Here is an 18535-nt window from a genome sequence, read left to right on the forward strand (position 1 = left end):
GTGTGACATCTAAATTCCCAATAAGGACATTGTACATTAAATTTTCAGCTATGATGATTTCCATTTTACAAACAGCTGTAGAGGCATTGCAGAGAACGTACAACAGATTGAGTAATGAGAACAGAACTGCATGGTTAGAACTTTCACTCAAGAGAATGCAGCCAGGGGTAGCCTGATTGAGGTCTTCAAAATAATAAAGGAGTTTGATAGACATTGTGAATTGTGTTTTTCCCACTCATGGGGGTGCTTCTAAAACTAAGGATGATAAATATAAACATAATCACTGATAAAAACAACTGGGAATTAAGGAGAAAATCCTTCATCTTGATAATAGTTAGAACGTAGCTCACTACCACCATAGGGAATAGTTGAGTCAAATAGAAGATACAAATAACAGAAAACTAGATAGCTACGTGGGAAGGGTCTTATAGTGCAGTCAGTGGTGATGACACTGCTGCACTTGTTCATACTGGTCCCTGATGTTCAGTTACACCCACTACACCTGTATCAGGTTGAGTAATGTCCATACAAAGAGTTTTGAATCTTACATTGCCTACACAAGTCTATGCATACACCTTCCACTTAGCCTGATGCTATTGGTCCAAAATCTTAATCCATAAGTTCGGTTGCTCAGTGGTTAGCACTGCGGCCTCACAGCACCAGGGACCCAGGTTCAATTCCTGTACTGGATGACTGTCTGTGTGGAGTTTGCACATTCTCCCCGTGTCTGCGTGGGTTGGCTCCAGTTTCCTCCCACAATCCAAAGATGTGCTGGTCAGGTGAAGTGACTATGCTAAATTGCCCATAATGTTAGGTGCATTAGTCACGGGTAAATATAGGGTAGGGAAATGGGTCTGGGTGGGTTACTCTTTGGATGGTCGGTGTGGACTTGTTGGGTTGAAGGGCCTGTTTCTATACTGTAGGGAACCTAATCTAATTTATTTGCCATGGAAGGAGTGTTTGTGACATTGTTCAGTCTGCCAATACCTCCACACTATTCCCCAAAGAAGATAAAAGTGTGTGTGAAGACACAAAATAATGATTAGGAACTATGCTCCAGTAAATTATGGCCAATTGTTTCTGGAGGTAAGACACCTTCAAATTATTCACAGTTTGCATTCCAGTTCTGCAGTATGAAGGGCTTCTGTGATGATTTATAGATTTAGAACCAAAATAAGTGTTGAGATCAATCACCTTGGGTGTTTTTGCTTTGACATGTAACTGTTTGACTTTCTATCATGGGTCTGATCAAAGCAAAAGTCAAACAAATTTCATAATTATAAGCCTCAATCAGGAGAAATGAAGTAGCTGAGGATTTAAAGAGGTTGATGGCCAAAAGGAAACCTTTTCAACTTGTTGGTCCCTGCTGAAAATGTTTTGTAAATAACTAGATGTGGAACACAATAAAAGGTTGGCTCAACTCTGCAAAGATAAACAATATTGGAATAAAGCTTTGAGGCAGCCATTGAAAGACATGAAATACATCCCTAAGAATATTTTAAAAACCTGCATAAAGTCATCGAATCATAAAGATGGACAGCATGGAAACAGACTCTTCTGTCCAAATCATCCATGCCAACCAGATATCCCAACCCAATCTAGTCCCATTTGCCGGCACTTGGCCCATATCCCTCTAAACCTTTCCCATGCATGTACCCATCCAGATGCCTTTTAAATGTTGTAATTGCACTAGCCTCCACCACTTCCTCTGGCAGCTTCTTCCATTCACGCACCACCCTCTGTGTGAAAAAGTTGTCCCTTAGGTCCCTTTTATATCTTTCCTCTCTCACCCTAAACCTATGCCCTCTAGTTCTGGACTCTCCCACTCCAAGGAAAATACCTGGTCTATTTCTCCAATCCATGCCCCTCTTGATTTTATAAACCTCTATACGGCCACCCCTCAGCTTCCGATGTTCCAGGGAAAACAGCCCCAGCCTGTTCAGCCTCTCCCTATACCTCAAATCCTCCAAAACTGGCAACATCCTTGTAAATCTTTTCTGAACCATTTCAAGTATCACAATATCCTTCTGGTAGGAAGGAGACCAGAACTGCATGCTATTCCAAAACTGGCCTAACCAATGTCGTGAACAGCAGCAACGTGAACTCCTACCTCTTATACTCAGTGTTCTGACCAATAAAAGAAAGCATACCAAACGCCTTCTTCACTATCCTATCGACCTGCAACTCTAATTTCAAGAAGCTATGAACTTGCACTTCAAGGTCTCTTTGTTCAGCAACACTCCCCAGGACCTTACCATTAAGTGTATAAGTCCTGTTCTGATTTGCTTTTCCAAAATGCAGCACCTCGCATTTATCTAAATTAAACTCCATCTGTAATCCCTTAGCCCATTGGCCCATCTGATCAAGATCCTGTTGTGCTTTGAGGTAATCCTCTTCACTGTCCACTACAGCTCCAATTTTAGTGTCATCTGCAAACTTACTAACTATACTTCCTATGTTGCCATTCAAATCATTTATATAAATGACAAAAGGTAGCGGGCCCAGCACCGATCCTTGTGGCACTCCACTGGTCACAGGCCTCCATTCTGAAAAACAACCCTCTACCACCACCCTCTGTCTTCTACCTTCGAGCCAGTTCCATATTCAAATGGCTAGTTCACCCGTATTCCATGTGATCTAACCTTGCTAACCAGTCTCCCATGAGAAACCTTGTCAAACGCCTTACTGAAATCAATATAAATCACATCTACCGCTCTGCCCTCATCAATCCTCTTTGTTACTTCTTCAAAAGCTTAATCAATTTTGTGAGACATGATTTCCATGCACAAACCCATGTTGACTATCTCTAATCAGTCCTTGCCTTTCAAAATACATGTACATCCTGTCCCTCAGGACTCCTTTCAACAACTTGCCCACCACCATGTCAGGCTCATCGGTTTATAGTTCCGAACTTTTCCTTACCATCTTTCTTAAATAGTGGCACCATATCAGCAAAGTTTCAGCTTTGTGCTTCCCGCTTAAGGTTGAATATTGCATTGACTGGGTCTATCCTGCTCGAGAATCTTGAGTGACCACAAAGTTATGACGGCAAAATTCAATGCTCTTAGTTCCAAAAATGACTGAAGTTTCACTTTTGACAAGTCTCTGCTCTGTCCCACACTAATTTCTATCTCCTGAAGGGCAATATATATTAATAGTATAGAGTAAGGTTAAGTATGTCTTGGTGGAGGGTACTGAGTGGATGATTATATCGGCACATATTGGGTTATGAGCTAAACCGATGGTAATATTGGACAAGTCAAATCCCAGAATAAAACCTGACCTTATAGATCATGCAGTTAATTTTTGCAGCTGATTACCATGATGGTTAGTCACTCAAACATATTCATGCAAAGCTGGAGATTTTCTTTAGCAACAGACATAAGTTTAATAAAGAAAAGGGAAAATAAATATATATCTCTAAAACAGAAAGAAATTAACACAAACAATAAATCAAATTTTCAATCTATCTCTCAATTGTGTCCTTCCACAGATACTCAATTCCAAAGAAATTTCACTCCCATCTTGAAGTTTTTCCTTAACTTGTACTTCCAGAGATACCAATTAGTGCGGGATGTGGCAGAACTTGTCAAGAGTGAACTTTCTGCCATTATCAGAAGTATGAGAGTTAATTCCCTTAACTGACTCCTCACGGATTCTGTTCCATGAACTGCAGAGACAATTTTGTAATTCCTTTCCAAATCCTCTGGCATGATCCTTTCTCAATTCTGGTCTGAACTTCTTGAATTCTAACAACTTGAGGATTTCTTTCCAAACTCTCCTGACGTGGGAACTTCATAAACACTTTGGCTCGGGTGACTGGTTCCACTGAACTAAAAATGCAATTCTTCTGCTGACAGGAACTGACCTGAACTCTAAACTGAACTTAAAAGTTATAATTAATGGCTTTCTGACATTATAAACTCAGCTGTATAATTGTTCCATTCATCAACACCAGAGTTCTTCTGCCAGACACTTGACTGAAGTCACATACCTTCTTGTCTAATATACAGATTAGACAAGATTAGGTGTTATAGACTATTTTTGGAACTAAGAGCATTGAAGTTTGCCGTCATAACTTTGTGGTCACTCAAGATTCTTGAGCAGGATAGACCCAGTCAATGCCAGCGACTGTACGGCATTTAAAAGGCATCTGGATCGGTATTTGAATAGGAAAGGTTTAGAGAAATATGGGCCAAGTGCTGGCAAACGGGACTAGATTAGGTTAGGATATCTGGTCAGCAATGACGAGTTGGACTGAAGGATCTGTTTCCATGTTGTACATCCCTATGAATGTATGACCTTCTCACAATTGATATACAAGTAACACAGTTAATGTACTCAGCCACAATTGCGAATCCACTCTGGCGCTATTTAAAAGGATTCATCATCACCATTCAACATCTGAAATTCACATTGAAAGGGGAATATAAAAGCAGGAAGAGGCTGTTCTGCATCTTGTGCTGTTTCTGCCAATCAGTTAGATAATTGAGAATCTGTAACTTAACCTTGACAGCCACTCACAATGCTTTATCCAGCTTCTTAGTACCAGTGGGTTCAGGAATGCTCCTTGCATTTCACCCCACCTTCAACAGTCATAGCTGTTAGAATAGGAATATAAATTACTTGACCAAATTAAATGCTACCGAACACTAAAAAAAAAGTTTCTTGTTGGCTGAACTTTGGAAGTTTGGTTATTTTGTTAATGATCCAATGCAGGTTTTTGATGAATAACATTTAAAATGACTTAATTAACTTTGTAAATAAGTTTTTTGGAGATATCACAAATATGATTTTACCAGTGTAGATGTACTTCCTCTTTCCATTGTCATTGAGAACCTGTCACCAATCAATATCCTCCTTTGGAATGACTCCATGACCATCTTAAATGATTTAATCCCTAAAAGCCCTGAGTCATCAAATCACATTATCACAAATCTGAATGATTTGTGGAGGCAAACATGATACACACGGGAGCTCACTGAAAACCATATGATCAGGTCAGCACATTAATTAAATGCATCTTCAACGGGTCAAATTCTTAAATTATTTTGCATCAATGAATCATTTATTCAGAGTCACGACAAAAAAGCACCTTCCATTTTCAGTCAATGTACTTGTTCTCTTGTTTGTGAAAGGCTCTCTGAGCTTTAGATGAGAATGATGTGAAAATATCACAAATTTGGAACAGCACATCCTTCTCTTCTTAAGGAACACAATACACAATAAAAGCCTATTTGAATTAATACAAAGCTTTATTCTTTGATTTTTGATTACAGTCCCTTTCATTACCAACACGAACGAGGGTACAGCAAAATATATGGCATTTCATCCCTGAGATAAAGTCATATTTTACTCTGGCCCTGTATTTGATACAGCTCAAGATTATTGTAAATAGACGTGTCACAAATGCCACTCCTGCCCATATGATTGCATGCTCAGTTTGATGACCAGATCACCTAGCCCGAGAACTATATTGGACAAGATCTGTTCAAGGTATGATTCTATGGCCATAATTGTGCTTATGCAAAGTCATTAAGTGTAATAGAACTAAGGTAGGTAGGTAGACTTAATATGCAGATTGTCAATGATCTAACAGAATGGCAGAAACAACACAAGATGCAGAATGGCCTCTTTCTGCTTTTATGTGCAATTCTGGGAGAAGCTTGTGAGCTGAATAATATTGAAGCCATCTGGACATTTGACCCATTGCATCCTCTTTAATATATTTCAAATCATATTGTTATCCCTCTCCCATTATTCGTACTAATAAAATGACCAAAAAAAAGTACCACAGATATTTCACCATTTTCAGTGCTTGTGTCTGACTTGGATTCCTCAATAGAAAAAAACTTTAACCAAAGTATTGCGATATTAAAATCATTTTCTCACCCTCAGTTTTTTATGCACCAACTACTTCCCATCATCAAGAGAAGGAAAGAAGTTATATGCCTTTAAGGGAACCTTTTCTACTTTGCTTGATGACTACAATAAAAAATTAATCATTGTCATCTCAAATAGATGCAAAAGTGCCAAGGTACTATTACAAAGTGAGTAGGAGAATATCAGAAAATTTTAATCCAAAACCAACAAATTATCACATTCATTATCTTATTGTTGATTGTGGAATGCGTTATGTGTAAATTGGTTGCCATGTTTTTTTTTATCTTACTGCAATAATTAGACATCATAAAGTGCATTTAAAATGCATCTTAGCTTTGTGAAAGGTACCATGTAGATTTTATTTTGATTCATTCATGAGGCATGGGTGTCACTGACTGGCCAGCATTTATTGCCCGTTCCTAGTTGCCCTTCAGAAAAGGATAGTGACTTGCTTTGTTGAACCACAGGATTCGCAGTGCAGGTCTGTGAGAGTGTTGTCCTGAGCTGGGCGTGAGAGTGTTGTCCTGAGCTGAGTTGAACCACAGCTGTCCATGTTCTGTGGGTTGACCCACTGTGCCATCAGGGAGGGAATTTCAATTATTTTTTTCTTCTGTGCAAAATCTTACTCATCAACAAATCCATCAGTTTCAATTTTAATACAATGTTGTGACAGTACAGTCTGTGGATTGGCCTTGGCATCCCATGTGTTGTCTATCGCAATATGCAGTAATTCAACACTAATTGCTGTTGCTGTGATAAAACACCTTATTCTTGCCACATTTAAAAGTTACCAATTTCAGGCCATAAAAGGCTCAACAAGCTTCGACAAGTCACTGTCTTTTTATTGTAAAGGTTAAGTGACATGACACAGGGCAGACTGAATTGTAAAATCATGTTCAATTGAACGATGTGGTGCTTCAATGTTATTGACATCATCTTATTAAACCACAGTATTCTGAGGAGAATTGTCTCACTAAAATGTAGACAAAGCTTTCCCTTCCAGAGGAAGTGCATTCTCCAGTATTCACTCTTTCTTTCAGATTGGTGGCAGTTTTCATTTTTATCTCAGCAAATAGAGATTAAGGAGTGCAGCTGTGGAAATGAGATTTTACAGGTTGTTAGAAAGTATAGCAACATTGGTTCAGGAGTAAGTTATTGAAAGTAGCGTCTACGCTGTCATTGGATTAGATCTTGATTAATCTGTACCTTAACTCCATTGACCTATCTTTGTCCTTGATGCCTTTACATAACAAAACTTTATTGATCACAGTTTTAAAATAGGCAGTTGACTCCCAGTGTGTCTAAATCTTTTTTTGGGGGGTGAGAAGCTTTTTTGTGAGAACGTATTGCCTGCTTTTTGCTCCAGTGCTTAATTCTCACTTGAAGATTATGGATGGAATCCTCCCAGCCTCTGAACAACATCAGCCATAATGAGAAATTTGGGAAAAATCGGGTGAGAAGTCCAATGAGGAGCTCCCCGGCAACAGCAGCAAAAAAGTCCCCTGTTCCAACCAATTGTTGAGTGCCGAGACAAGTTTCTTGGTTGAGAGCAGCAAAGGACACTTGCATGATTTAACATTAATTATCATGCTCGTTATTAATTAATCTCACCTTGAGAATATGTAGTTTCCCACGCTGCCACCTGCCAAATATAGACTAGATGCTGAGAGTTCCTGACGCAAAAATCCAAGTGGTTACCCAGTCACTCCAGCTCATCGCTTGTTCATCTGGATATCTATCTTGGACATCCAGGAACAACATCTCAGAGCCCACCCCACAGGCAGTGACACTACATCAGACCTGACACATATCAGGCTTTATACAATCATCATGGCACATCTCCAATCCCCTTACAATATGGAGTTCAGCACTTCAGTGCTGAATTTTGGAACCTGCCAGCACCTTTCCTGGCAATGCTGCTGCAAGGATGGCAGGGACTGGCATTCATCTCATGAAGTGAACAATGGTAGAGGTCAGAGATCCTCGCTTGACATCTCAGCACTCACTCTCTTTGTGCCTCGTTCAAAGCTTGCAGCATCACTACCTTGATTTGCCTGCCTTTTTTTGTGTTTTGCTCCTTCTACCAGGAATTAAAGCCTCACAGGTACAGTCACTTTCTTTGCTTTTAAGCAGTCACACAAAGGCAGGCAGCTTGTCATTTTTGTCAGCAGTCATCTCTCAAGGAGGTGAACATGTTGCTGTACGACACAATGCTGCATCAACGTTATAACCGCCCTGTGTCCCAGCTGCATACATAACAAACACGTGGCATGTATTCTAAGCAAATGGCCAAGTCTCATTCGTCGATTAGGCCTCAGTCAAGTCCATAAAAATACCCTCCAATTACGGGATACTGACTCAGTAAATCAAGGCAGCTTCTAATATCAGTCCAGAGGCTTCGACATAGTCAGTTGACCACTCAGGCTAGTCACAGTCAGGCAGCCTTTACCTCTACAGTCCAGGGGTCAACCCAATGGGTTCAGCCAAATTAATTAGCCTGGGGAATCACAGCAGTAGAGTCAGGAAACCATATATATATCAGCCAAGTGACTGGTCAGTCTTTATTCAGGGCTGTCCGGTGAAAGCACTCAAGGGTGTGTCATGGTAATTGCTGGGAGACCACCAACTAAAAATCAAGAGGAGGTTATCAGCGGTCAATGGTTTGGAAATGAAGCCGAGATCTTAATTATGGGGGATTGGAGACATCAACTGGGATGTAGAAAGGATTACAACTATGAAAGAAGACAACTCAATCTCTATTATCGGAGGCAATAAAACATTGAAGAGAAAGGGGCAATGCAGGAGGGGTAATGTCATCAACAGCCAGGAGCACCCTGGTTTCCAGTGGGGTGACAATGCATGACTTGGTCTATCGTGTTTCCTTGTTATGTCTGGGGCTGGAGAGTAAACTGAGGAGATGAGTAATTTAATAGGCAAGCTTTGAGGACTTGGAGAAGTTCAAAGATAATGGAGTTGATGAACAAGGGAATATTTACTTTTGGTGTTCACCAATAGTAAGAGACTGAGCCTGACTCTCACTGGTTGTGAAACAACTGCCTTTTCTTTCCATTGTGCTGAAAACAAAACACAAGTGGAGATGAAAATGGCTGCCTCCATACCAAGAGTGGGTGGGGTAAATGTTTCATTCTGTGATGGACTTCAATTATGAACGATGTGATGCCAAAGGGCAAAGCCTGAGTGTAGTTGGGTGTATGTTGCCCCTTTAAGACAGCGGGTCAGGTGACCTGGAATTGGAGCCAGGGAAGGCAGTCTAAAACTAACCATGGAGTTGTGAGGACACACAATAAAGTATTCACTGTTCAAGATTACCCGCCATCCACCTTGTGTTCTATGTATGGTTCTAGTGAACCACAAATGTAATACATCCCATTACACTGTAACTGAAACACTCTTGAAGGTACTACATGCTATATTATCCTAAGGCATTCACCTCCTGTGGGCAGTCCAAATCCTTGTCCCCAAGCACTCTTGACCATATCATACAGCATTATGAATCCATCCTCTTTATGGCTATGTTGTTCAAGCAATGTTTTGCAGCCTGGAAAGATAAACCTTAGTTACCAAAGTAGAAATTACTTGCCATTTATTCATAGACTGCAATCGCATCCCTAAGGCAGCAATGCTTGATGTTGTACTCCTTTATGTCAGGTTGTGAGATTTCCCACCTCAATAGGCAGTGCATTTCAAATCCCAAGCACCCTCTGGTTGAAAACGTTTTCCTCAAACCCCCTCTAATCTCTTGTGTTTCACGTTAAAATTATGCCCCCTTATTATTGACTGTTTGACTAAGGGGAACAGCTGCTTTCTATTCCCTCTGTCCATGCCCATCAAAATCTTATACATCTTTATCAGCCCCCTCCACTCCTCCCCAGCCTTCTCTGCTCCAAAACGATAGATGAGATGTTCCATTCCCAGCAACATCATGGTGAATCTCCTCCGGACCCCCTCCAGTGCAATAACATCCTTCCATACTGTGATGACCAGAACTGAACACAGTACTTCAGCTGTGGCCAAACCAAAGTTCTGTACAGCAGCAATATGGCCTACCTGCTCTTATAATCTATTCCATGACTGATAAAGGCAAGCACCCGTATGTCTTCTTAACTACCTTATTAACCTTGAGAGTGTGGTGCTGGAACAGCACAGCATGTCAGGCAGCATCCGAGGAGTAGGAGAATCATGATTCAGGCATAAGTCCGTCATCAGAAATGAGGCTGAGAGCCGAGGGTGTGGTGAGATAAATAGGAGGGAGGTGGGGCTGAGGGAGATGGTAGCTGAGAGTGTGATAGGTGGATGGAGGTAGGGGTAAAGGTGATAGGTCAGAGAGGAGGGTGGAGCGGATAGGTTAGAAGGAAAATGGACAGATAGGACAGGTCATTTGGGCCATGCCGATTTGGAGAGCTGGAACTGGGATAATGTGGGGGGAGGGGAAATGAGGAAACTGGTGATGCCGTGGGGTTGGAGGGTCCCGAGGCAGAAGATGAGGCACTCTTCCTCCAAGCGTCGGGTGGTGACGAAGTGGCAATGGAGGAGGGCCAGGACCTGCATGTCCTCGGCAGAGTGGGAGTGGGAATTGAAGTGTTCAGCCACGGGCCGGTGGGGTTGATTGATGTGGATGTCCCGGAAATGTTCTGTGAAGTGCTCTGCAAGTAGGCATCCTGTCTCCCCAGTGTACAGGAGACTGCATCAGGAGCAATGGATACAGTAAATGACATGTGGAAGTGCAGATAAAGCTCTGATGGATGTGGAAAGCTCCTTTGGGGCCTTGGACAGAGGTGAGGTGGGAGATGTGGGCACTTTTTTTGCAATTCCTCCATTGGCAGGGGAAGTGCCAGGAGGGGAGGGTGGGTTGTTAGGGGGTGTGGACCTGACCAGGTAGTCATAAAGGGAATGATCTTTATGGAAAGCAGATAGTGGTGGGGAGGGAAATATAACTCTGGTGGTGGAGTCCATTTGTAGATGGTGGAAATGGCAGAGGATGATGCGATGTGTACGGAGGTTGGTGGGGTGAATGGTGAGAGATGGAAATGTGTTGCTGGAAAAGCGCAGCAGGTCAGGCAGCATCTAGGGAACAGGAGAATCGACGTTTCGGGCATTAGGGGGTCCTTGTTGTGGTTTGAGGGATGGGGTTTGAGGGCAGACATGCAGATGAGATGGGCTGGAGGGCATCGTCAACCACGTGGGAGAGGAAATTGCAGTATTTAAAAAAGGTAGTCATCGAGTGTGTTCTATGGTGGAACTGATCCTACTAAGAGCAGATGTGGCGGAGGCACAGTTATTGGGAATAAGGGATAGCGTTTTTACAGGAGGCAGGGTGGGAGGAGGTGTAGTCCAGACAGCTGTGGGAGTCAATGGGTTTGTAGAAGATGTTCATATTGATCCAGTCACTATTGATGGAGATGGAGAAATCCAGGAAAGGGATGGAGGTGTCTGAGATGGTCCAGGAGAAATATATTTCCCTCCCCATCCCTATCTGCTTTCTGTAAAGACCATTCTCTCAGCGACTGCTTTGTCAGGTCCACACACTCAGCCAACCCACACTCCCATCCTGGCACCTTTTCCTGACACCACAGGTATTGTAAAACCTATGCCCACACTTCCCAGATCACGTCTGTTCAAGGCCCCAAAGGAGCCTTCCACATCCATCAGAGCTTTATCTGCACTTCCACACATGTCATTTACTGTATCCATTGCTCCCGATGCAGTCTCCTCTACACTGGGGAGACTGGACACCTACTTGCAGAGCACTTCAGAGATCATCTCTGGGACACCTGCACTAATCAACCCCATTGCCCTGTGGCCAAACACTTCAACTCCCACTCCCACTCTGCCGAGGACATGCAGGTCCTGGACCTCCTCCATCGCCACTCCTTTACCAACCAACGCTTGGAGGAAGAATGCCTCATCTTCCACTTTGGGAACCTGCAATCACACGACATCAATATGGATTTCACCAGCTTCCTCATTCCCCTCCAACTCACCTTATCCCAGTTCCAACCTTCCAACTCGGCTCCGCCTTCATGACCTGCCTTACCTGTTCATCTTCCTTCCCATCTATTCGCTCCAACCTTCTCTCCGACCTATCACCGTTACTTTCACCTCCATCTACCTTTCCCCAAGCCCCACCCCTGTCCCATTTATCTGACTACCCTCTTTACTTTCAGCCTTATTCCTGATGAAGGGCTTTTGCTCAAAATGTCGATTCTCCTGTTCCTCGGGTGCTGCCTGACCTGCTGTGCTTTTCCAGCACCATACTCAACTCTAATCTTCAGCAACTGCAGTCCTCACTTTCACCTTGTATCAGAAGAGGCAGGGATAACAGGGGAAATTTGCCCCAGTTTCAAGTTAATATCTCCAGAAGGGACGGGAACATCCCTTTGGCATTGGAAACAGCATTAGAACATTCAGAGCTTACCTGAAAGGTTTAAGTGAATGTGTTGGGTTGGAAATAACAGATCACATTCTTGTTCTTATATATAAAATTTACAAAGTACACGGTATTGTGATAATCTAATTAACCTCATATGCTGTGCCTCTGTGAGTAGCATTCTCACCTCTGAATCATGCAAATTAAGGACTTACAATTCACATCAGATCTCTGAGCACAGAACTCAGGTTGGCATTCCAGAGAAATATTAAGGAAGGACCACATTGTCAGAAGTCTGCTGTCTTTTGATAGAGTCCGTCTTTTCATAGAGTCATAGAGCTGTTCAGCACGGAAACAGACCATTCGGTCCAACTCATCCATGCTGACTAAGAACCCACAATTCTATTTCAAGAAGGAGCATTGGAATTTTCCCTGCTGTCTTGGTTGTGGGTGGTCTCCAGGCAAGACTCCCAAATTCATTAAGTTTATTGACAAGACATCTGCAAAATCATTGCACTCCTGGGTGAGGAGAGAAGAACTTGCGCCCCTTCTTTATTCAAATCCTGTACAAACCAAATTTGCTTTTGGCTTATCCATGAGAAGTTAATAGCCAAATGTTATAGCTGTAAAGTTTAATGGCTCTGTTGTTGACCTTGGCACTTGGTCTGGAGATTCTTGGTTCTCAGGTTAGGTGAAGGGGTGATCCCGTTTCCTTTATATTGGCAACTTTGTAGATTTGCCACTTGCTTCTAGCAGTCAGTTAAAGAGAGGGAGAGATGTATTTCTTTACCTTCAAGCAAAGATATGTCTGGTGGTTGTTCTCTAACTGTCACCATTGCAGAACACATCAACCCTGTAGAATTGGCACATCAGGCTAGCATATTGAGACAATTGCTGTTGACTTTAATCCTTTCTTTTGTCTATTCCAGTTTTTCATTCAGAACTGCTTTCTTTTGCCTTATGTCATGTCCCCGTCTGGAATAGAATTCACAGGAGATGCTTTCTGCTGAGATGTAGTCAACTTCCATTATCTCTGCAACCACTGGAGATTATAGTTCCATTCTTGCATTGTTTCTCTTCTTTTGAAGTGTCTCTGTCAGAAATTGCTTGACTTTCTACAGGTGCAACTTTCCATGGTCTTTTTTGGAACTGAGCATAATCCACACAAGAATTTTCCAGATACTCACTGAATTGCATTTGTAGAATTTATAGTCCCAGCTGACTTTGCTTGGTATGTCCTTTAGTTTGGAGAAAGTGAGGACTGCAGATGCTGGAGATCAGAGCTGAAAAATGTGTTGCTGGAAAAGCGCAGCAGGTCAGGCAGCATCCAAGGAGCACGAGAATTGACGTTTTGGGCATAAGCCCTTCTTCATTCCTGAAGAAGGGCTTATGCCCGAAACGTCAATTCTCCTGCTCCTTTAGTTTTTTTTAAATCTTACTTAAAATACAATACATCCATAAATACTTCAGAGCAATGGTCTTTCTCATAATGCTTGGCTGATATTTATCCCTCTGGACATTATCATATTTTTCTGTGTGAAATCTTGCTGTATGTGGATTGCCTACCACATTTCCTGTTACAGTAGTCACACTTCAAGAGTACTTCATTGCTATAAAGAAATCCCGAGGTAGTGGAAAATACTTTATCAATGCAGAGTTGTTTTTATTTTAATCGATCATCACTGTTGATATCTGTATAGATGAGGAGTTTTGGCAGTTTATATCAAACTAAATTAATGTAAGAAAGCAGGCTCTAATGGCATTTTATGATAGTTTGAGTAAAGAAAATTAATTACACAGGAAAGAATTGGGAAATGTTCATTTTCTTATAATCAGCAGGAACGAATCAGTTACATAAGTCTCCTTTCCTGCAATAACAAGCAGTCTGTAGTATTGTACTTTCAACAAACATATTTATGCAATCCACATGTTTAATAACTCAAAAAGCAAAAGAGAATGTCATACCTCAACGTCTTTATTTTAAAAATGCATAAAACATAGTGACATAAGACTGACATGAATCCGATAAACAGCATGTACCACTTTTACAATTATTTGAAAACATCTAATTATAGTGAGAGGAACAACTCTTCCTTTTACTCTTTATTCCTAACAGATCTACTCACAGGTATAATAGCTCAATATATAGATGCTGTTTTGTGCATTTAGAGTCATGGAGTTGTACAGCATGGAAACAGACCCTTTGGTCCAACCCGTCCATGCTGACCAGATATCCCAATCCAATCTAGTCCCACCTGCCAGCTCCCGGCCCATATCCCTCCAAACCCTTCCTATTCATATACCCATCCCAATGCCTCTTAAATGTTGCAGTTGTACCAGCCTCCACCACTTCCTCTGACAATTCCATAAACGTACCACCCTCTGTGTGAAAACATTGCCCCTTAGGTCCCTTTTATATCTTTCCCCTCTCACCCTAAACCTATGCCCTCTAGTTCTGGACTCCCCCAACTCAGGTAAAAGACATTGTCTATTTATCCTATCCATGCCCCTCATAATTTTGTAAACTTCTATAAGGTCACCCCTCAGCCTCCGATGCTCCAGGGAAAACAGCCCCAGCCTGTTCAGCCTCTCCCTGAAGCTCAGATCCTCCAACCCTGACAACATCCTCGTAAATCTTTTCTGAACCCTTTCAAGTTTCACAACATCTTTCTGATAGGAAGGAGACCAGCATTGCACGCAATATTCCATCACTGGCCTAACCAATGTCCTGTACAGCTGCAACATAACCTCCCAACTCCTATACTCAATACTCTGACCAATAAAGGAAAGCATACCAAACGCCTTCTTCACTATCCTATCTACCTGCGACTCCACTTTCAAGGAGCTATGAACTTGCACTCCAAGGTCTTTTTGTTCAGCAACACTCCTTAGGACCTTACCATTAAGTGTATAAGTCCTGCTAAGATTTGCTTTCCCAAAATGCAACACCTCACTTTTATCTGAATTAAACTCCATCTGCCACTTCTCAGCCCATTGGCCCATCTGGTCCAGATCCTATTGTAATCTGAGGTAACCTTCTTCGCTGTCCACTACACCTCCAATTTTGGTGTCATCTGCAAACTTACTAACTGTACCTCTTATGCTCGCATCCAAATCATTTATGTAAATGACAAAAAGTAGAGGGCCCAGCACCGATCCTTGTGGCACTCCACTGGTCACAGGCCTCCAGTCTGAAAAACAAACCTCCACCACCACTTTCGGTCTTCTACCTTTGAGCCAGTTCTATAGCCAAATGGCTAGTTCTCCCTGTATTCCATAAGATCTAACCTTGCTAATCAATCTCCCATGGGGAACCTTATCAAACGCCTTACTGAAGTCCATATAGATCACATCTTCTGCTCTGCCCTTATCAATCTTCTTTGTTACTTCTTCAAAATACTCAATCAAGTTTGTGAGACATGATTTCCCATGCACAAAGCCATGTTGACTATCCCGAATTTGTCCTTGCCTTTCCAAATACATGTACATCCTGTCCCTCAGGATTCTATCCAAAAAGTTGCCCACCACCAAGATCAGGCTCACCGGTCTATAGTTCCCTGGCTTGTCTTTACTGCCCTTCTTAAACAGTGGCACCACTTTTGCCAATCTCCAGTCTTCCAGCACCTCACCTGTGACTATCGATGATACAAATATCTCAGTAAGAGGCCCAGCAATCACTTCTCTAGCTTCCCACAGAGTTCTCGGGAACACCTGATCAGGTCCTATCCACCTCTAACCGTTTCAAGATATCCAGCACTCCTCTTCTGTAATCTGGACATTTTGCAAGATGTCACCATCTATTTCCCGACAGTCTATATCTTCCATATCTTTTTCCACAGTAAATACTGATGCAAAATATTCATTCAGTATTTTCCCCATTTTCTGTGGCTCCACACAAAGGCCGCCTTGCTGATCTTTGAGGGGCCCTATTCTCTCTCTAGTTACCCTTTTGTCCTTAATATATTTGTTAAAACCCTTTGGATTCTCCTTAATTCTATTTGTCAAAGCTATCTCATGTCCCCGTTTTGCCCTCCTGATTTCCCTCTTAAGTATACTCCTATTTCCTTTACGCTCTTCTAAGGATTCACTCGATCTACCCTGTCTGTACCTGACATATGCTTCCTTCTTTTTCTTAACCAAACCCTCAATTTCTTTAGTCATTCAGCATTCTCTATACCTACCAGCCTTCCCTTTCACCCTGACAGGAATATACTTTCTCTGGATTCTTGTTATCTCATTTCTGAAGGCTTCCCATTTTCCAGCTGTCCCTTTACCTGTGAACATCTGTCTCCAATCAGCTTTCGAAAGTTCTTGCCTAAAACCATCAAAATTGGCCTTTCTCCAATTTAGAACTTCAACTTTTAGATCTGGTCTATCCTTTTCCATCACTATTTTAAAACGAATAGAATTATGGTCGCTGGCCCCAAAGTGCTCCCCCACTGATACCTCAGTCACCTGCCCTGCCTTATTTCCCAAGAGTAGGTCAAGTTTTGCACCTTCTCTCGTAGGTACATCCACATACTGAATCAGAAAATTGTCTTGTACACACTTACGAAATTCCTCTCCATCTAAACCTTTAACACTATGGCAGTCCCAGTCGATGTTTGGAAAGTTAAAATCCCCTACCATAACTACCCTATTATTCTTACAGATAGCTGAGATCTCCTTACAAGTTTGTTTCTCAATTTCCATCTGACTATTGGGGGGTCTATAATACAATCCCAATAAGGTGATGATCCCTTTCTTATTTCTCGGTTCCACCCAAATAACTTCCCTGGATGTATTTCCGGGAATATATCCTCCCTCAGCACAGCTGTAATGCTATCCCTTATCAAAAATACCACTCCCCCTCCTCTTTTGCCTCCCTTTCTATCCTTCCTGTACCATTTGTATCCTGGAACATTAAGCTGCCAGTCCTGCCAATCCCTGAGCCATGTTTCCGTAATTGCTATGATATCCCAGTCCCATGTTCCTAACCATGCCCTGAGTTCATCTGCCTTCCCTGTTAGGCCCCTTGCATTGAAATAAATGCAGTTTAATTTATTAGTCCTACCTCGTCACTGCCTGCCCTGACTGTGTGACTCACTTCTGTTCTCAGCTGTGCTCGTCTCAGATCAATCTCTTTCCTCACTATCTCCCTGGGTCCCACACCCCCCCCACTTCCCCCACCTTACTAGTTTAAATCCTCCCAAGCAGTTCTCACAAATCTCCCTGCCAGTATATTAGTCCCCTTCCAATTTAGGTGTAATCCGTCCTTCTTGTACAGGTCACTTCTACCCCAAAAGAAATTCCAATTGTCCAAATATGTGAATCCTTCTCCCATACACCAGCTCCTCAGCCATGCATTCATCTGTTCTGTCCTCTATTCCTGCCCTCACTAGCTCGTAGCACTGGGAGTAATCCAGATACTACTACCCTTGAGGGCCTCCTTTTAAAATTTCTGCCTAACTCTCTGTAATCTCCCTTCAGAATCTCAACCTTTTCCCTTCCTATATCATTGGTTCCAATGTGGACAATGACCTCCTGCTGGCCCCTCTCCCGCGTGAGAACATTCTGCACCCTATCTGAGACATCCTTGACCCTGGAAACAGGAAAACAACACACATATTAGTGCTTTTTCTCTGCTGGCCACAGAAATGTCTGTCTGTACCTCTGACTACAAAATCTCCTAACACAATTGATCTCTTGGAAACCAGCATATTCTTCGTTGCATTAGAGCCAGTCTCAATACCAGAAACCTGACTTTTCATGCTATGTTGCCCTGAGAATCCATCACCCCCTACATTTTCCAAAACAGCATACCTGTTTGAAATGGGTATATCCACAAAAGACTCCTGTACTAGCTGCCTACCTCTCTTACCCTTCCTGGAGTTAACCCATCTATGTGACTGTATCTGAGACTTTCCCCCCTACCTATAACTGCCATCCATCACATACTGTTGCTGTTGTAAATTCCTCATCGCTTCTATCTGTCTCTCTAACCGATCCACTTGATCTGATTGGATGCGAATCCAACAGCATTTATGGCAGATATAATCCGCAGTAACCCTTAAACTCTCTTTCAACTCCCACATCTGACAAGAAGTACATATCACTGCAAAGGCCATTTTTGCTCCTTCACAATCTACAGACCCAGAAAATAACACCGTCTTATTCCTCTACAAAACACTGCCCCAGGTTAAAGTAATAGCTATGGTTTATATTTTAAGTTTAATCAAGAGACTTATCTCCAAAAACATATAATCAAGAAAGAATCCACTATAC

Source organism: Chiloscyllium plagiosum, unplaced genomic scaffold, assembly GCF_037043375.1.
Source record: "Chiloscyllium plagiosum isolate Xiang-an unplaced genomic scaffold, Cpla_swu_hap1 HiC_scaffold_30, whole genome shotgun sequence".
Classification (NCBI taxonomy): Eukaryota; Metazoa; Chordata; class Chondrichthyes; order Orectolobiformes; family Hemiscylliidae; genus Chiloscyllium; species Chiloscyllium plagiosum.